A 14,001-nucleotide genomic window follows, 5' to 3' on the forward strand; every position below is an offset into this window, starting at 1 on the left:
CTGCCTCCTTCACTGGCCATTGTTTCCCGCGTACCTGGTGAAGCCTCTGGGTTCCGATGCATGGCTGTACTACTCCAGGTGCTGTGCAGGCTAGTGCAGATAAGGTAAACAAAAAATAGGGAATAAAGTGCTGTAGGCAGAAATAATAAAATTATATTTCTATAAAATTCTGTTCTATAAATTGATTGTAGATATGTGGCTTGATATAAAAAATAGTTTTATATTTCATTCATAAAAAACAAACATATAACCCTAAAATGCATATTATAGTGGGCCAGCTGTACTAAGCCTTTAAAAGTGATACATTTCACAGTGTTAAAATACCAGCCAATCAGCTCCTAACTGTCATTTTTCAAACCAAGCCTGTGACATGACGGTTAAGAGCTGATTGGCTGTTACTTTATCACTGTGAAATGTATCACTTTTCAAGGCTTAGTACATTTGGCCCAATGTAATAAAATTCCAGTTGGGAAAAGAATAACAGTAAGTGCTTATGGTACCAGCTGTAAACGATCCCCAAATATATAGGCACTGGGGTGTTCTAGTCTACCAAGCTCACAATATTGTATATGTGGTAAGAAATTAGTCCATCCAGGAAACACAGTTTTAGGGACTATGGGGCAGCTGTATTACGCCTGGAGAAGTGATAAAGCAGTGATAAGTGCAAGGCGATAATGCACCAGCCAATCAGCTTCAATTTGTATATTTACAGTTAGGAGCTGACTGGCTCTTGCGTTATCACCTTGCACTTATCACTGCTTTATCACTTGTTCAGGCTTAATACAGGTGTGGATCATTAGATCGACAGTGTCTAGGTCGACCACTATAGGTCGACAGTCACTAGGTCGACAGGGTTTGATGGTCGACAGGGTTTCTAGGTCGACAGGTCAAAAGGTCGACATGAGTTTTTCATGTTTTTTGGTGTCGGTTTCTCTGTACAGTGACTGGGAAGCCCAATTAGTGCACCTGTAGCATACTGGAATGTTAGGAGACAACAGATTTTGGAAAGTTCCAAAAGCCGTTTGATTCTTATCAGTGAGTGGGGGAGTTTATGGCCCCAAAACCAGTTACTAGCAGACTCTGTGACATGTAAGGAGTTAGGACAGGAAGTGTAGGGGGTTTTAGTAGAAGGAACAAAGCAGAGGCTAGAATTCAGTGTGAGCTGAGGACTGACATGGAGGGCACAGGATAGTGTCCAGGAGAAACGCAGTCTGGGGACTGTGGAACAAGCATGGTACTCCACAGTCCCTGGCATTATGGAACAGCATGTAGGTGTTGCTAGGAAGAGCAAGAGATATCCAGATTTGCAGTGTGAGTGCAGCTACAGCATGAACAATCAGTGGAAGAAATAAAGGGGATCTTCACCTTCAGGGGTACCCAATAAGCAGGATGGGAGGTGTGAGTCTGCGAGTGAGGACGAGCTGGGTGAGTGGTAGGAAACCACGTTTGGCGGAAGGCCCCCAGTAACGTGTCCATGAGAGATCCCGTTTAGATAGAGCCCCTAGCGAATGGGGGAGAGCACACTGAAATGAATCTGTTTGCGGAAGCCGCACTACTGATTTTTGGAGACTGCGCTGGTATGTACTGTAATGCTGTCACATCATTGTTAATGCTGTTATTGCCCGTGAAGCAAAGGAAAGGAGATGTAACCTGATGTAACCCATATGAATATTGTGCTGGAGAGGAGAATGAGGAGTTAAATGTTATTGTCGTGATAACCCTGTCTGAACTGTGAATAAACTGCTTGCTTATGTGATGAAGCGGCCTGGCGCGCAATGCTTTTTAAAATTACTGATGAACCTGCCACTGCCCGGCTATCACACAACGTGTCCCCTCGCATGGCTCGCTTCGCTCGCAATGCTTCGAGCAATGTGCCATGCTCCGCTACCGCTGCGCTCGTCACAGGTTACCATTCTAATCATAGTCCACGTGGATCGTTAAGTCTGAAAAAGTTGAAAAAAAAAGATTTTTTTTTTAAAATGTCATGTCGATCTTTTGACCTGTCGACCTAGAACATGTAAACCTACAAACCCCGTCGACCTTGAAAACATGTCGACCTATTGACTGATGACCTATAGTGGTCAACCTAAACATTGTCAACCTAGACACTGTCGATCTTCATACCGGATCCCGCTTAATACATCTGCCCCTATGTCTATTGCCAGTCTCCAGTGAAAGGTCCAAGCAGTCCTTAGCAAGGAGACCTCGCAATTGCAGTGGTTGTAGATGTTTCTGTGGTGGCCAAATGACTCTCTTGTACTGGTTCCTGGTAGGGGAAGAAGCCGCTGCCAGTCCACCAGATTCAATATGCCCATAGTGCCGTCTCTCCATGACTGCCTGCCAGTGTGCTGGCTAGTATTAGCTGGTGGCCTAGCACCAACCCCACCGCTGCCACCCAGGCCCCCTTACTGTTTGGGCCCAGGACTCCAGTCCCAACATTTCCTCCCTCATGGCGGCCCTCTCCTCAGTCCTTGCACATTTGGTTGCATGGAAGCAATTTGTAGCTGCATTTGCACAAACTGCGACAGGCGACCACCAATAGATGCTGCTGTGAGCACTTTTGCATGTGACTAAGAATAAGGCCCACAATGCTTAAGTAACTGCCTAGTTTGTCTCTTTCAAAACAAAATCAATGTGTACAGTATGTTCCCTTTACAGTACAAATACTATTGTATTTGTTGATATGTCCTAATTGTCAAGAACAGGCATGTCAAACTCAAAATCCCAACATGGCCAAATAATCAAGGTTTAAGATTGCGTGAGCCACAAGAAAAAGAAAGTCTTATATGCAATTTTGAAAGGTTTATTAGAAAAACCAACAATAAAGTTTGATCAAAGAGATGTCAAGTATCGCGAAGATTATTTATAATTATAATACCACATGTCAGTGTGAGCTGGGAGCTATGTTATTCCCCCACATATATCACTGTTCGGACCCATCTCCTCAATAGTAATAATAATAACACTACCACACAGTATGAGCTGGGACAACGTGGAAAAATGTGCCCTACCAGCCTTCCTCTGTCTTTCCAGTCCAGCCACATGCCCTGTGTCTCCTCTTGCTGCTTGTGTCCCTCCAGCCTCAAGCCCACTTTGCCTCCTGTATCTATTCAGCCTCCAACCCCTGTGCTTAACTCCGTTCGTGGCAGCCAGGCTGTATTCCATTGCTTTTGCAAAAGTAAACATGGTCCACAAAAGTATGTGTTGATGGCCGCGATATTGACATGTCTGGTCTAGAACAACTAGACCAGACCCCAAACAGTTCCCATTTCCCAGATCACCTAGCAGGCGCACAGATGTATTAATCACTCACTGACACATTTCCCAGGTCACCTAGCAGATGTACAGGTGTACTCATTGCTAATTGACACATTTCCCAGGTCACCTAGAAAGTGCACAGGTGCACTCATTACTCACTGACACATTTCCCAGGTCACCTAGAAAGTGCACAGGTGCACTCATTACTCACTGACACATTTCCCAGGTCACCTAGAAAGTGCACAGGTGCACTCATTACTCACTGACACATTTCCCAGGTCACCTAGAAAGTGCACAGGTGCACTCATTACTCACTGACACATTTCCTAGGTCACCTAGAAAGTGCACAGGTGCACTCATTATTCACTGACACATTTCCCAGGTCACCTAGAAAGTGCACAGGTGCACTCATTACTCACTGACACATTTCCCAGGTCCTAAAAAAATATTTTGAGAACAGTTCGTGTGCAATACTTATAGCAGCTGGTATTGTCTCAAATACTCCTAGAGGTTTCCTTCAACCCTCACCAACAAAGTGCACAACATAAGAAATATAGAGACTGAGACTTAACTAGCGCTTCTTATTCTTGCTGATGCTTATTCACAGGCTTCCATCATTCGTATTAGAAGTATCATGTAAATAAATATAAAGTGCATATAGTGAAATACCGTTTTAATAGCATACATATATGACACACATTTATTTAAAAATATCAAAGGTCAGGTATTTGTGCAAATAACTGCAAGCAGCAAGGAATGACAAACTAATTACCAGATCATTCAGAACTGTTTTTAGGCAGTTCTAAAAGTGCATGGGAGATGGTATAGGGATTTCCGGATAATCCCACCATACATGGATCTTACTGGATACTGGTCTTTAAGTCCGTCCTCAGGCTTGTCTGAAGGTAACCGACGCGTTTCCACCCCGAGCTGGGGTCTTTGTCAAGGTTCAAAAAAGTCTGAATGCTGACCTCCTCATTTTGGCTGCTATTTAAATGCAGCACCAATTGGAATCCTAATTGCCCAGCTGGACCCTATACATAAAAAAACTACAAGTCCCATGGTCCTTTGCTGTGGGCGTCCCTATCGTCATGGAAGCTCCAATCCTCGTCTGGAATTTCTGTAGGGGGCGGGCTTGTTGTCATAGTGCCCTGTCTGTATTCCTTTCCAGTGTGTCCTCCAACACTTTGCGGCGTAACGTCACTTCCGGTTGCTATCGGGGGTGGGCTTGTTGCCATAGTGCTTAATCCTGGTTACTTTCCCATGTAACCTCCAGCGCTACACAGCGTAGCGTCACTTCCGGTTTCCGTTGCTATGGAAACCCGTGTCTCTGTCCGCCACTGCTCGATCGGCGGCAGGGTAGCACAGGTGGTTACATTAGACTCTTACTTAAATCTCCCACCATGTGGTTCTGATAGAATCTATCAAATGTCCTTTTAATATAGTTTCTAGATTCAGTTAGTTAAAGCCGTAACGTCACTTCCGGTGACGTCCATGGTGCATACTCTCTGTTTACATTTACCTAAGAGAATGTTTTGACAATAAACAAAAAGTGAGTCATCAACCATATTACCTCATCTTACATTATTATAAAATCCTCTAATAATTTGAATAGAATCGATGTGTATTTAAAAAGATATTTATTTATTTTTTAAAAACTTTGTTCACACAGATAAATTCCTATTGTTTACATTTGTATAAGAAGAATGTTTTAATAATAGACAGAAAGTGAGTCATCAATCATAACCTTATATAACCTATTATTTCATAAATAATTTAAAAAAACTTTAATAATGCTTAAAATCTATGGAGTTCATTATAAAGGGCCGGAAATAAAATATTCAGGATAAAATATTTTTTAAATATTTTTATATTTTTATAAAAGCCATAAATATGCTTATAAAAACCATTTAACCTCAAAATCGGAGTTAATACCCCCAGGTTTTAGCGTACCGAATTCATAGATCAATTGCATCTCTTTTTTCGCTAATTGACCAGGTATATTTTTACATCTCCAGTTTCCTTTTACATGTTTAATTCCACAAAACTGTCTAATGGCTGAAGTACTACTTTGGTGGACAGTCCTGAAATGCTCGGATAATGCATGTGTACTTAGGCCATTTCTAATGTTTCTGAGATGCTCACTGATACGGATTTTTAAAGCTCTTGAGGTGCGGCCTATATACCAAAGGCCGCACGTGCATTCTATCGCATAAACCACATTCGAAGAATTGCACGTAATGAAATCCGTTATTTTCCAGTCACGTTTATTAATAGTGACTTCCGTAATCTTGCTGGTTTTCGACTGGATACCTCTACACCCTAAACAGAGACCACAGCGAAAAAAACCTTTTGATTTTATTGTACTCATGGCTTTTTTCAGAGGGTGGGCACTCTTGACCAGACTCGTTTTTAAATTTGGTGCTTTTCTAAAGATGCACTTGGGTTTATTTGGGACCAGTCCTCCAATTATCGGGTCCTTTTTCAGTATCCCCCAATGTTTACTAGGGTTTTTTCAATATTCCTATACTGACTATTGTATGAGGTTATAAAAGCCCATTCGAAATTGGAGTTGGTTTTCTTTTCAGCACTAATCTTGTATTGTAACAGAAGTTCTCGATTTGTTCCTGCTGCTTTATTTTTGGCTTCTGTAACTTTTTCTTTATTATAGCCGGATGCTTCAAATCTGAGTTGCATTTCTTCTGCCTGTGCCGCGTATTTTTCTTCTTGGGTGCAATTCCTTTTGAGACGCCTAAATTGACCCCAAGGAATTGAACCCAACCAGTCTGGATGGTGGCAACTCTTTGCGTTAATATAGGCTCCGGAATCTGTGGGTTTTTTAAAATTCATAGTGTTTAACTTTCCATTCTCTACGTATACCGTCACATCCAGAAAATTAATATTGCTGGTACTCTTCTCAAAAGTGAAAAAAATATTCAAGTCATTACTGTTAAGATATGTAAAAAACTCATCTAGCAAATTTTCTCCTCCTTTCCACACAAAGATCACATCGTCGATGTAACGTCTCCACAGCACCAGGTTCGCTCCGAAGGGACAGTGGTGGAACCACTGTCCCTTCGGAGCGAACCTGGTGCTGTGGAGACGTTACATCGACGATGTGATCTTTGTGTGGAAAGGAGGAGAAAATTTGCTAGATGAGTTTTTTACATATCTTAACAGTAATGACTTGAATATTTTTTTCACTTTTGAGAAGAGTATCAGCAATATTAATTTTCTGGATGTGACGGTATACGTAGAGAATGGAAAGTTAAACACTATGAATTTTAAAAAACCCACAGATTCCGGAGCCTATATTAACGCAAAGAGTTGCCACCATCCAGACTGGTTGGGTTCAATTCCTTGGGGTCAATTTAGGCGTCTCAAAAGGAATTGCACCCAAGAAGAAAAATACGCGGCACAGGCAGAAGAAATGCAACTCAGATTTGAAGCATCCGGCTATAATAAAGAAAAAGTTACAGAAGCCAAAAATAAAGCAGCAGGAACAAATCGAGAACTTCTGTTACAATCCAAGATTAGTGCTGAAAAGAAAACCAACTCCAATTTCGAATGGGCTTTTATAACCTCATACAATAGTCAGTATAGGAATATTGAAAAAACCCTAGTAAACATTGGGGGATACTGAAAAAGGACCCGATAATTGGAGGACTGGTCCCAAATAAACCCAAGTGCATCTTTAGAAAAGCACCAAATTTAAAAACGAGTCTGGTCAAGAGTGCCCACCCTCTGAAAAAAGCCATGAGTACAATAAAATCAAAAGGTTTTTTTCGCTGTGGTCTCTGTTTAGGGTGTAGAGGTATCCAGTCGAAAACCAGCAAGATTACGGAAGTCACTATTAATAAACGTGACTGGAAAATAACGGATTTCATTACGTGCAATTCTTCGAATGTGGTTTATGCGATAGAATGCACGTGCGGCCTTTGGTATATAGGCCGCACCTCAAGAGCTTTAAAAATCCGTATCAGTGAGCATCTCAGAAACATTAGAAATGGCCTAAGTACACATGCATTATCCGAGCATTTCAGGACTGTCCACCAAAGTAGTACTTCAGCCATTAGACAGTTTTGTGGAATTAAACATGTAAAAGGAAACTGGAGATGTAAAAATATACCTGGTCAATTAGCGAAAAAAGAGATGCAATTGATCTATGAATTCGGTACGCTAAAACCTGGGGGTATTAACTCCGATTTTGAGGTTAAATGGTTTTTATAAGCATATTTATGGCTTTTATAAAAATATAAAAATATTTAAAAAATATTTTATCCTGAATATTTTATTTCCGGCCCTTTATAATGAACTCCATAGATTTTAAGCATTATTAAAGTTTTTTTAAATTATTTATGAAATAATAGGTTATATAAGGTTATGATTGATGACTCACTTTCTGTCTATTATTAAAACATTCTTCTTATACAAATGTAAACAATAGGAATTTATCTGTATGAACAAAGTTTTTAAAAAATAAATATATATCTTTTTAAATACACATCGATTCTATTCAAATTATTAGAGGATTTTATAATAATGTAAGATGAGGTAATATGGTTGATGACTCACTTTTTGTTTATTGTCAAAACATTCTCTTAGGTAAATGTTAACAGAGAGTATGCACCATGGACGTCACCGGAAGTGACGTTACGGCTTTAACTAACTGAATCTAGAAACTATATTAAAAGGACATTTGATAGATTCTATCAGAACCACATGGTGGGAGATTTAAGTAAGAGTCTAATGTAACCACATGTGCTACCCGGCCGCGGATCGAGCAGTGGCGGACAGAGACACGGGTTTCCATAGCAACGGAAACCGGAAGTGACGCTACGCTGTGTAGCGCTGGAGGTTACATGGGAAAGTAACCAGGATTAAGCACTATGGCAACAAGCCCACCCCCGATAGCAACCGGAAGTGACGTTACGCCGCATAGTGTTGGAGGACACACTGGAAAGGAATACAGACAGGGCACTATGACAACAAGCCCGCCCCCTACAGAAATTCCAGACGAGGATTGGAGCTTCCATGACGATAGGGACGCCCACAGCAAAGGACCATGGGACTTGTAGTTTTTTTATGTATAGGGTCCAGCTGGGCAATTAGGATTCCAATTGGTGCTGCATTTAAATAGCAGCCAAAATGAGGAGGTCAGCATTCAGACTTTTTTGAACCTTGACAAAGACCCCAGCTCGGGGTGGAAACGCGTCGGTTACCTTCTGACAAGCCTGAGGACGGACTTAAAGACCAGTATCCAGTAAGATCCATGTATGGTGGGATTATCCGGAAATCCCTATACCATCTCCCATGCACTTTTAGAACTGCCTAAAAACAGTTCTGAATGATCTGGTAATTAGTTTGTCATTCCTTGCTGCTTGCAGTTATTTGCACAAATACCTGACCTTTGATATTTTTAAATAAATGTGTGTCATATATGTATGCTATTAAAACGGTATTTCACTATATGCACTTTATATTTATTTACATGATACTTCTAATACGAATGATGGAAGCCTGTGAATAAGCATCAGCAAGAATAAGAAGCGCTAGTTAAGTCTCAGTCTCCATATTTCTTATGTTGTACATTTCCCAGGTCACCTAGAAAGTGCACAGGTGCACTCATCACTCACTGACACACTTTAAAACAGAGGTTCTCAAACTCGGTCCTCGGGGGCCCACACAGTGCATGTTTTGCAGGTCTCCTCACAGAATCGCAAGTGAAATAATTAGCTCCACCTGTGGACCTTTTAAAATGTGTCAGTGAGTAATTAATACACCTGTGCACCTGCTGGGTTACCTGCAAAACATGCACTGTGTGGGCTCCCGAGGACCGAGTTTGAGAACCTCTGCTTTAAAAGATCCACAGGTAGAGCTAATTATTTAACTTGTGATATTGTGAGGTAACTTTTGAGCTGGGCGAGCACAATGAAGAACATAAAAAGATATAAGCATCAAAACATTTCATTTTTAATGGTAGTTTTAATAGTGATATTTAGTAATACGGTACAATTCAAAATATGTTCATTATATTGATTTCTAACCTCACTGATCCAGGGTTTAAGTACAGTATATCCAAGGCTCAGCACAGATGGTTAAATTAAATTTACTGTGGTACTAATTAAGTTACCTGTGACCAAGCATGGATATACTTTAAAACCTGGATCTTTGGGGTGCCATGAGGAACGCATTTGGGAACCTCTGGTGTAATCACTGCAGCCATTGCGTGTACTGAGCTAATAGGAACAAATTACATCTTTGTGCATAAACTCTCAGCAGAGTAAAAAGTGAGCTAATAATGGGGGTGATTCCGAGTTGTTCGCTCGCTAGCTGCTTTTAGCAGCATTGCACACGCTAAGCCGCCGCCCTCTGGGAGTTTATCTTAGCTTAGCAGAATTGCGAACGAAAGATTAGCAGAATTGCGAATAGAAAATTCTTAGCAGTTTCTGAGTAGATCGAGACTTACTCACAAATAGCGATCAGTTCAGTCAGTTTCGTTCCTGGTTTGATGTCACACACACGCCCAGCGTTCGGCCAGCCACTTCCCCGTTTCTCCAGACACTCCCGCGTTTTTCCCTGGCACGCCTGCGTTTTTCCGCACACTCCCAGAAAACGGCCACTTTCCGCCCAGAAACACCCACTTCCTGTCAATCACACTACGATCACTTCAACGATGAAAATCTTCATTCGGGCGTGAGTAAATCTACTAAGTTTTGTGTTCAAATACTAACTGCGGCCCTCATTCCAAGTTGTTCACTCGTTAGTGGTTTTCGCAACGGAGTGATTTGTCGCAAACTGCGCATGCGCAATGTTCGCAGTGCGTCTGCGCCAAGTAAATTTGCCAAAAAGTTAGGTATTTTACTCACGGCTTAACGAAGAAATTTCTTCGTTCTGGTGATCGGAGTGTGATTGACAGGAAGTGGGTGTTTCTGGGCGGAAACTGGCCGTTTTATGGGTGTGTGCAGAAAAACACGGTAGTGGCTGGAGAAACGAGGAAGTGTCTGGGCGAACGCTGGGTGTGTTTGTGACGTCAAACCAGGAACGAAACTGACTGAACTGATCGCAGTGGCAGAGTAAGTCCCGAGCTACTCAGAAACTGCAAAGAAATTTCTATCCGCAATTATGCGAATCTTTCGTTCGCAATTCTGCAAATCTAAGATTCACTCCCAGTAGGCGGCGGCTTAGCGTGTGCAAAGCTACTAAAAGCAGCTAGCAAGCGAACAACTCGGAATGAGGGCCTGCATGCGCACTGCGAGCCATGCGCATGCGCATTTTTGCCTTAATCGTTCCGTTGCGAAAATCGTCAACGAGCGAACAAATCGGAATGACCCCTATTGTGTAGTCAGATCAGGGTGTAGCAATATCTCATTTGATGATGTTGTAGTTTAGTATATGCTACTGTAAAAACCTGAAGAAAAACATTTTAATACTGGGTAAGTCCTACAGTAAGAGGCGTAGCGTGGAGACATGACACCCGGGTAATATCACGGCGCCCCCCACCACACACACACACACACACACACACACACACACACACATAGGCACAGACATACATAAACACACATTTATACACACACATATAAACACAAACATATACAGACATATACACAGGAACAAATACATATCCATACATACAGACATACATAAACACACACACATACACACAGACATACATAAACACACACATATACTCACACATACTGTATACAAAGATATATACACATAAACACACATATACACACAGTCATACATAAGCACACACATACACACATATATACGCATACATATATGTATACACAAACGCACAGACGTATACACACATTTACACACAAGCACTCACATTTACACACACACACACACACACACGCATATACGCAAACACACACACACACAGTCATATACACATAAATACACAATAAACACAGACATAAACACACAGTATACACAGACATAAACACATACACATAAACACACACATACATGCACAGTATACATAGAGAAAAAACACACCCATATACTGTACACACATTGTACACACATCAATTCTCACTAAGAAGAGAGCAGCAGCTCCTCGTTCTAGCATGAAGGGCGGAGCTTCTATGTGATTGACAGGCTGGGCCTCCATGGGTAATAGGAAAGGACTGAGGAAAGGGTAGGGGTGGCCACCACACTGTCTGCATGTTCCATATCACTGAATGTAGATACAGTATCTGACAGCCAGGAAGGTTCTTCTGACAAGCCTTCAAACCTCCCCTCTTCCCTAACAACACACCACACTATACTACACTTGACTCTCTGCATTGCAATAAGTGACATGGAACATTCAGGCAGTGTGGTGGCCACCCCTTCCCTCTCTTTTAGTCATCTCCTCCTATACTGAGTCCCGTCTCCCAGCTCTGTTACAGAGAGCTGGCGCATTTTGTCCCCAGCGGCGCCTGGAGCTCAAGCTCCACTCGTTCCACCCTCGCTACGCCACTGCCTACAGTAAGTACATTATTCTTAGGCTTGCCATACTATCCCTTTAAACTGGGACACTCATGAATTACAGAGGTTCTGTGGCTGATTAAAACCAGTGAAATGCAGACTTGAAGTCAGCCAGCCACAGAACCTGCATAGTTCATGAGTGTCCCGGTCTATGCTCATGGTAAAGTTTATATTCATTGGGGCTGAGCCGAATGTAAAGTGTTTGTATTTGCAGGCTGTCATGGATGCCTGAGGGTTCTGGTTTGCAAGCAATGCAGGTGGGGCACATGTAACGTGCATGGAGATTTAGATTTGGATGTTAACATAGTTAATAAGGTTGAAAAAAGACAAATTGTCCATCGAGTTCAACCTGTATTAGAATTCTCACACTATTCTGTATGTAACTGTAGTTAATTATCATTACCCAGATAAAGTTATTTTTTCTTTAAATCTAACTAACAACTATAATTTGTACTATATCTAAAAACACTCATTTTAAATGCTGTATCCTTGGATATCTTTTTCATTTAGAAATGTATCTAATCCATTTTTATACGTATTGACTGAGTCCACCATTACTACCTTTTCTGGCAGAGAATTCCAAATCCCTACTGCCGTTACTGTGAAGAACCCTTTCCTTCATTGGGTGCGAAATTTTCTCTCCTCTAACCTCAGAGGATGTCCGCATGTCCTGTGTAGAGATTTTTCAGTAAACAAGTCGCTTGATAGCTCCATGTATTGTCTCTTTATATATTTGTAAATATTAATAATGTCTCCTCTTAGACGCCTCTTTGCTAGTGTATGTAAACATACCTAACCTAGTAAGCCTTTCCTCATAATCCAGTGCCTCTAAACCTTTAATCAATTTTGTGGCTTGCCTCTGAACCCTTTCAAGTTCCCAGATATCTTTGTTATAGTGTGGTGCCCAGATCTGTACACAATATTGAAGGTGTGGCCGTACCAATAATTTATACAGTGGCAGGATTACACTCTCAGCCCTTGTCTCAATATCCCATTTTATACATGCTAACACCTTATTTGCCTTTGTTGCTGCACTTTGACATTGGGTACTGCAACTAAGTCTATTATCAATGAGCACCCCCAAATCTTTTTCGACTACCGTTTCCTCTACATTTTCCCCATTTAATTTATAGGTAGTATGTTTACTTTTAGTCCCAAAGTGCATAACATTTACATTTTTCTATGTTGAACCTCATTCTCCATTTATTTGGCCAAATTTCCAGTTTAAATAAGTCGTTCTGTAGAGACTCCACATCCATGTCTGAATTAATTACCAGACACAGTTTAATATCATCTGCAAATATTGACACTATGCTTTCCAGACCTACTCCTAGGTCATTAATAAATATGTTGAACAGTAGCGGCCTGAGTACGGACCCTTGTGGCATTCCACTGTATACTGAGGCCCAGTTGGAAAGCATCCCATTAACCACCACTCGCTGTTCCCTGTTATCCAGCCAATTACTTACCTAAGTACAAATAGTGTAGCCTAAACCAAGCTCTCTTAATTTGAAAATCAGTCTCATGTGTGACACTGTGTCGAAGGCTTTAGCAAAATCTAAATATACCACATCCACTGCTTTTCCCTGGTCAAGATTATCGCTCACTTTCTTGTAGAAGCTAATTAAGTTAGTTTGGCATGACCTATCCCACACAAAACCATGCTGGCTCCTATTAACAACCTTCGTGGTTTCCATGTACTCCTGTATGCTATCCCTTATTATACCTTCCAATATTTTCCCCACTATGGATGTCAAGCATACCGGTCTATAGTTACCAGGATGAGTTCTAATTCCCTTTTTGGTGTGTTCAAACTGAAATCTAAATTGCAGTGTATAAATAAAGCTATCTAACATTTGTTGTCTATATGTAAAAGCAGCTGGTATTTATCCTGCACAAAACCAATATAACCCACCCAAACCCAGATTTACTCTGCACACGTTGCATCTGCCTAGTTGTGTGCTTTATTTATTTGCTTACAAACCTGAATCAGGCCCTGAATCACGACCTTATGCTAATACAAGATTTCTTGGGATAATGCAAGGATCTGTGTTTGCTAGCAGGAAGTCTTGTGTATTTGCTAGAAGGAGGTCCTGTGTGTCTGCTAGCAGGAAGTTGGGTGTGCCTGCTAGCAGTTACTCATGTGTGTCTGCTAGCGGGAAGTCGTGTGTGTCTGCTAGCGGGAAGTCGTGTGTGTCTGCCATCCACTGATTTTATGTCCCCGCGCCATCACTAGTATGGGCACTTCCACCAGCA

General features: G+C 41.4%; 1 protein-coding gene across 3 annotated transcripts in view; it reads left to right on the forward strand.

Annotated features, from left to right (window-relative positions):
* The window catches only part of SERPINB1 (serpin family B member 1), a 75,744-nt gene that overhangs the window by 3,604 nt on the left and 58,139 nt on the right, over window positions 1–14,001 (forward strand). The window contains exon 1 of one of the 3 annotated variants that reach the window (XM_063923043.1): window positions 11,635–11,745. The exons of the other annotated variants lie outside the window; for them this stretch is intronic. The gene's annotated coding sequence lies outside the window, so the exon portion shown is untranslated. Of the gene's footprint in view, window positions 1–11,634; window positions 11,746–14,001 lie in introns of those variants that run through there. 3 annotated transcript variants of the gene reach the window in all.

The sequence above is a fragment of the Pseudophryne corroboree genome, chromosome 5 (assembly GCF_028390025.1).
Source record: "Pseudophryne corroboree isolate aPseCor3 chromosome 5, aPseCor3.hap2, whole genome shotgun sequence".
NCBI classification, from domain to species: Eukaryota; Metazoa; Chordata; class Amphibia; order Anura; family Myobatrachidae; genus Pseudophryne; species Pseudophryne corroboree.